Source organism: Vulpes lagopus, chromosome 7 (assembly GCF_018345385.1).
Source record: "Vulpes lagopus strain Blue_001 chromosome 7, ASM1834538v1, whole genome shotgun sequence".
NCBI classification, from domain to species: Eukaryota; Metazoa; Chordata; class Mammalia; order Carnivora; family Canidae; genus Vulpes; species Vulpes lagopus.
This window is the reverse complement of record NC_054830.1, coordinates 89,392,979-89,399,952: the sequence shown is the minus strand read 5'-3', so window position 1 is coordinate 89,399,952 and position 6,974 is coordinate 89,392,979. Positions and strand designations below refer to the sequence as shown.

The 6,974-nt window shown below is 35.0% G+C and overlaps 1 pseudogene; it reads left to right on the top strand.

Moving 5' to 3' along the window:
- The first annotated feature begins 841 nt into the window (after positions 1 to 841).
- On the top strand, positions 842 to 1,869 carry LOC121494155 (annotated as a pseudogene).
- The last annotated feature ends 5,105 nt before the right edge of the window (positions 1,870 to 6,974 follow it).

Below are 6,974 nucleotides of genomic sequence, written 5' to 3'. Positions count from 1 at the left end.
ATTGAATAAATGTAAAATCACAATGGTTGATATGTTTTACAAGTTGTAGATGCAGAGGTTTATGGCCTTTTGAGACTATATAACATGAAATTTAACTAGGGAAGTCAGGGAAATAGTGAATGAGTTGGTATGTAAAGGAAGAGTAGAGTTAGAATATGTCAGAAAGGGGCAGCCTGGGTGGCTCAGCAGTTTAGCACTGCCTTTGGCCCAGGGCCTGATCCTAGAGACCTGGGATCCAGTCCCACATTGGGCTCCCTGCATGGAGCCTGCTTCTCCCTCTACCTGTGTCTCTGCGTCTCTCTCTCTCTCTCTCTCTCTCTGTCTCTCATGAATAAGAAAATAAAATCTTTAAAAAAAAATAGAATATGTCAGAAAGGAAAAAGCAGATACCAAAGGTGGGTAGCAGTGGTCTACAGATTATAGTTCTAAGGAAGACATAAAACGTGAGGAGGAGGATAGAGTTAAATAGGGGGGAGCACCTACCATACTACCAGATCAGTTGGAGCATTTTTATGATGACTGCTATTGAAAATATGGGTATTGAAGGAATCCAGATCATCTTCATATCACTCTTATGGAGAAGTTTCATAGGAAATATTATTGGAATCTATAATTCTATCTTTCATTTCAATGTTATTTGTCCTTAGACCACATCCAAGATTCTGCTAGTTTTGAACATGGGTTCTTTTATATAAAGTCAATTTGGTAAGTTCTATCTTAGATTTGGGGAGTTATTTAAAATTTTTTATATAGGTGGTCTCAAAATGGAGGAAAACCATGGCTGGGTGGCTCCCAGCCTGATTCTGGCTGTCACTACAGCTGTCATCACAGTGAGGAGGAAGGCCATGATCTAAAGAACCAGAGCCCATGAGAAGACAGTTTATTGGTGGTTTGGGCTTTGAAACTACAGATGACAGTTTAAGAAAATATTTTGAAAAGTGAGGCACAGTTACAGATTGTGTGATGATGAGAGATTCCCAAACAAAGTGTTCCAGGTGTTTTGGTTTTGTGACTTACTCTTGTATGGAAGAGGTGAATGCAGCAATATGTGCTCAACCACACAACCAAAGGTTGATGGATGTTTAATTGAACCAAATAAAGCTGTTTCTAGAAATGATTCTGTAAGCCTGGCACTATCAAACATTGAAGAAAAAAATTTTGGTGGTATTAAAGAAGATACAGAGGAATATAATTTGAGAGACAAGTTTGAAAAGTATGGCAAGATTAAGACCATAGAAGTAATAGAAGACAAGCAGAGTGGAAAAAAGAGAGGATTTGCTTTTGTAACTTTTCATGATCATGATACATTGATAAGATTGTTGTTCAGAAATACCAACTATTAATAGGTATAATTGTGAAGCGAAATAGGACCTTTCTAAATAAGAAATGAGGTCTGCTGGATTACAAAGAGGTTGAGGGGGTGGATCTAACAACTTTATGAGTCGTGTTGGTAACTTTGGTGGAAAAGGAGGCTATGGTGGTGGAGGTGGTGGTGGCAGAAGTAGTTATGGGCAAGTTATGGGTTTGGATATAATGGATTTGGTGGTGATGGTGGCAATGATGGTGGTGGTCCTAGTTAAAGCAATAGAGGAAGCTATTGTGATGGTGGACCACGGTATGGACACCCAGGAGGCAGACATGGTGTTGGTGGTGGTGGAGGATATTATGATTACAATGAAGGAGGAATTTTGGAGGTAACAAAGGTGGTGGTGGGAACTATAATGGTTTTGGGAATTAGAGTGGACAAAAGCAATCAAATTATGGATCCATGAAGCAGGCCAGTTTGGGTAGAAGAGGCTGAGGCAGTCCCTAGGTATTAGTTATGGATCTGGTCGTAGAAGTGGTGGATATGGTAGCAGAAATTTCTAAAAAAAACCCTCAGAAGCAAAGGGCTATAGGACTTAGCAGGAGAAAGAGTGAGGAGTTGTCAGGAAAGCTACAGGTTACTTTTGAGACAGTTGTCCCAAATATATTAGAGAAACTTTAGAAATCTGCCACAGGTGGAACTATGACCCTTTCTGAGGAAAGTTACAGCTTAAATAGGCAACCTTCTTGTTCAGGACTGTCATAGCCATAGTTTGCAAAATGGGCAGCTATTGATTAAAGCAGTGTAGTATCAATTAGATGTACATTCCTGGTCCTTTGTCTCTTGTCTCTTTTTCTTTTTCTTTTCATTAGATCCAGTATATTGCCCTGTAAATTGTGGTATTGGTACCAGGAATAAAAAAAAAATAAGGAATTTTTAACTTTTCAAGAAATAAAAATAAAATACAATTTTATAGAAAGGATATTTGGCATAATAAGAAGTCTTGGGACTTAAAGAAATGCTTGTCATCTTAAATAATTGAAATGTGTAAAAGAGTCTATTGATTATAGAGCTCAGAAACAGAACTACTGAAGTGAGTATAGTTTACTCCCAGAATAAACAAGAATAAAACAAACAAACAGGAACACCTTGCCATTGACTTGAAGATTCTTAAAATAGAATTGACTGGCTCAGAATAAATTTCCTATAATGGAAATATCAGGATAAACAATCATTTCATGGGGTATATTTTATGCATTTTGTGTGTGGTCTTGAAGGAGGAAATATTAATACAGTAGATGAAAGTTCAACTAGATAAACTCAAAGATTATTTACTTTTTTGATTCTGTGAATCTAACTTATTTTGGTGCTCTAGTTCAATTCTTGACCACTTAAAAATCCTCACCTTGCTTTGCTAGCAGCCTAGGCAGTTCTTTTGCCTACGGCTTAAGATCTGAATGAACTGGATGTTGTTCCTTTTTTTTAAATGCAAAATATGTTTTTGATTTGTAAATGAACTCAGAGGCACAGCAATGGACATAGAAATTATTATTTTTTAAATAATATAAAAATAGAGCTGACAGCAAAAGAACTTTCACAGCAGTTATTATTATGTGTTATTATTAGCAGCAGCATGTGGTGACATTTTAGGCTCCAAATCCACAGAAATATATCCTAGATCATGTATATTCCAGATGCTAGGGGGAAAAAAAAAACAGAAATGCTGCTGTCTGGTTTCACATGAGAGAATTTTTAAAAAATGAAATAAGAGCTCTGATAGTTTTGTACTAGGTGGTAGAGGCTGATTTATCTCTATCCCCAGGGGCTGAAAGTTTAACCCTGGGACCTTTCTACAAATGTAGGTACCTGCCACCAAGAACACCACTCAGAATATGCTGAGGAATGTATTTGACTCTTTAAGCTCTATGAAATCTGTCATATCATTAGTGACTTAATGGAAGAATATATCATAGTTTATGGATTTACTCAACATGGACCCCCTAAAACACAGCTTTAAGTACAATAAAAACTTAATGTGGTGTGGCCTCATCCCCAACCAGATGAGGCTCCTCTATTCCTAAAAATAATATTCTAGACTTTCTTGACAAAATTTTCTGCTTTTAGTACTTAAATTTCCCTTAGCAGAAATTGGACATTGACATTCTATATGTGAAATCAAGGTGGTGTAGTATAGTCACTAGAAATGTGGATTTAGAATCAAATTCTGCTGCATTTTGAGTCTATATAATTTTGATTCTCCCTAGTTGAGTGATTTGGGAAGTTTCTTTATCTCTTTAAAGTTTGCTTTCCTCGTCTGAAAAATGTATAGTAGTTGCCCCTACCTCATAGAGGTGTTGTAAGGATTTAATAATGTAATGTCAAATCAAGCACTTAGATATATGTCTGGCAACGTCACATAGCAGGCAAATCAAACAAACAAAACGTGCACTACACTGGACACTAAATCATGGGAGGAGCTCATGCTGTGGGTCAGATATATCTATCTGATTTCGAACTCTAGTTTCAACTGTAGTTTTGTTACTAAGGCATGTTCTTAGCATAGTAGCTGACCCAGAGCACATCAGCATATCATCTATTTATGTTTATTTTAAAAAATGTTAAACCAATTAGTGTTATCCAAGATGGATTATGACATCTTTAAAAGAAATGGAAAAAAAGAAATTAGTTATATCACATGAAAATTTTGTTTGTTACAGAAATTCCCCAAACAGTGACTTAAACAATTAGTATCTTTACTTTTTGTCACAGAATGAAGATTTGAATGTAGGATGTTGAGGGGTAGTACACTGGCTTAGGATATAATCAGTGCTTAGGACCCTTCTATTATCCCATCAACCATCCTTAGCATGTAGTTGTGCCCCCTTCTGGTCATAGGTGGCTGCTCTATCTTCTTGGTCAGGTGCCAGGCAAGAAGTAGGGAAGGGCAAAGGAAAAACTGTGTATACCTTGTCTTGCATCCATGTAAATCCTACAAGACAACTTGCTTTCACCTCTCATTGGCATGAGTGATGAACACGTCAAAGCCATGTCCATCACCCCCTATTTATTTGGAGTCTGGAACAGACTTTTAGTGAATACAATGTCACCACTATCAAATTAGATTCTTATTGCTGATATGGATGGTATAAAAGAGGCAAGTGGACATTGAGAAGGTAATTTGGTAATCTTAGACAAGGTAATTAAAAATGAATTTGCTGCTAAAATGCCCCCTTTCACACACATTATCAGATTTAATCCTCAAAACAAATCTAAACAAAACAAATCTTCTAGAAGCTATAACTTATAGCCTTATTTTCAAATATGATCATGAACTTTAGTATGTTCCAATACTGGGAATAGATTCCACATGTGTTTGGCTTCAAGACCTGTGATCTTTGCACTGCACCACACTGTCTCCCTTGCAATGCTATCGCTGTTCTGGTGGCTGATCATTAAATCCCTAGGCTTGGTCCTCGTCATTTTAGACTTCTTAGATATGGTAGATAAATGGTTAACTGTAGTTCTGTTGCTGAATTTAAATAAAGCTACGTGTACATCATAAAAGGTGATTATGTCATGGGGCAGGATTATCCAGTGAACAAAGCAGTTACCTCAGATGTGGGAAGCCTAGGGTCTTATACTTTGTTCTATCTTGGTGACAATGCCAGTTAACGTCTCTAGTCCTGAAATGTCCTCATTTGTGAAACGGAAAAGGTGATCTGACTCTCATATTTGACCCCATTCTTGGAAGGATAAGATTAGACAATAAATGTGAAAGTACTTTTTGGAAGTGTAAGTGCTTGCTATACAAATACAAGGAATTATTATTATCGATCTAGTAGCCCAAAGTGGCAATCTACTTGATACTCTATCAGAGACTTAATTGAGCAGTTTCAGTGCAACCATTGAAGCTGACAGCAGCTGAAGACTGATTCTACAATTTGACAAAGTGCAGGATCCAGATGAATGCATTCTTTCTTCTCTGGTGCATGCCTGTAAAAAAGGATTATCAGCACCCTCTAGAAAAGAACAATGTATAAAATTAGTCTCAAAAATGAAATGAAATAATAACTTTGTTGCAGATGTTACTCATTGAAGATTATTTGTGTAAAGAGTGTTTGGGACATAGTTTTTTCTTTATGTTTCATCTAAATAAAAACATCATTTTATTTATTATGTCAATAATTATTTATTAAACAATTACTGTATCTCAGACACTATACTTGTATCTGAGAACACAGCAGAAATAAGAAAAATATTGTTCCTACTTTTATGGATTTTCTAATCTATCATAGAAGAATAATATTAAACAGTTAATTAAACATGTCATGTTTCATTAGATAACTCAGTGTGTCAAAAATCTTCACAAAATGGTGTAAGAACATGAAAAAAAGAAAAGCACAGTGGAAACACTCTATTGGATGGTATATATGCACATCTACACACATATACATACATGGGACTTTTCACAGTTTTGAGGAGTGTGCCCTGAGAATTCTTAATTTATAAATATATAAAATCAACTTTAGCACATTCAATTTTACCCCTAAATTCAGGAAAGTATTCATGAAAAATTTGAACAATTCCAAAATGTAATGATTTTATAAAAACCATATTGAATAAACTCATAAAGCAGTTATAATAAAATCATCTCTGTAGTACACTGTATCTTGTTAACATTAGGCAGAGCAGTGATATCTATAGATCTGAAAGTATGATATGTATAAAGGCATATATCAAATTCAGGTTCTGTATGGACAGTAAACATAAAATCAGTCTATCAGAGAGAAACAGGAGCCTTCTGGCCATCTTGAGGTCAGTTCCCTTTGAGTTGAACTCTTGCTTTCGTAATTATTCTGCAAAATATTGCAGCTCTGAAGGCAAAGTTTCTGAATCATTTTCACAAAATGATGATGCCTCTCTTATTTGACAACAATAATCATCACTAAAAATTCTCAAATGAAAAAAAAAATAAAAAAAAAAATTCTCAAATGAAAAAAAAAATAAAAAAAAAAATTCTCAAATGAATTTTGTTTCCAATTGTTAGTATAGTAACCACATGTCATCTGTCTTTTAAATGTCTATTCATATACATATTATACATATTATGTATTTTTCTTTCTTTCTTAGCAGAGACCAAATATTATGTTACTTATTCTATCTTGACATTTTAATATAGAGAAGTTTAATTTCAAGATATTATGCTATAAAATACGGGGAAGCATGTATACGTTAATAAAGAGAAAACCTGATAATGATTCCCAGACTATCCTCAGAAATACTGAGAGTGGCCTCTGCTCAATGACTAACTTAAAGTCAAGAGTGTGAGTTTCTGACTTAACGTTTAAGGTTTGGTTCTACAAATGGTGTTGAGACCTTCATGCTGACTCCAGATGCTGACCATACTTATTATGAATGAAAACTGTTATGTTATATATGTGTAGTATGTTTGGAATAAAAACAAATGTAATGTTCTGTATGAAAACTCTATTGTATGAAATAATTTTTGATTCATTATTTAGCTGAAAATTTTATGAAATGGTATGAAACAAGCTTCATAAAACCCATGGCCAAATCTGGCTCACTGATAATTTTTGTAAATTAAGTTTTAAGGAAATACAGCCATGTTAATTTTTAATGGCTTCTTTTATGCTGTAACAGCAGTTTT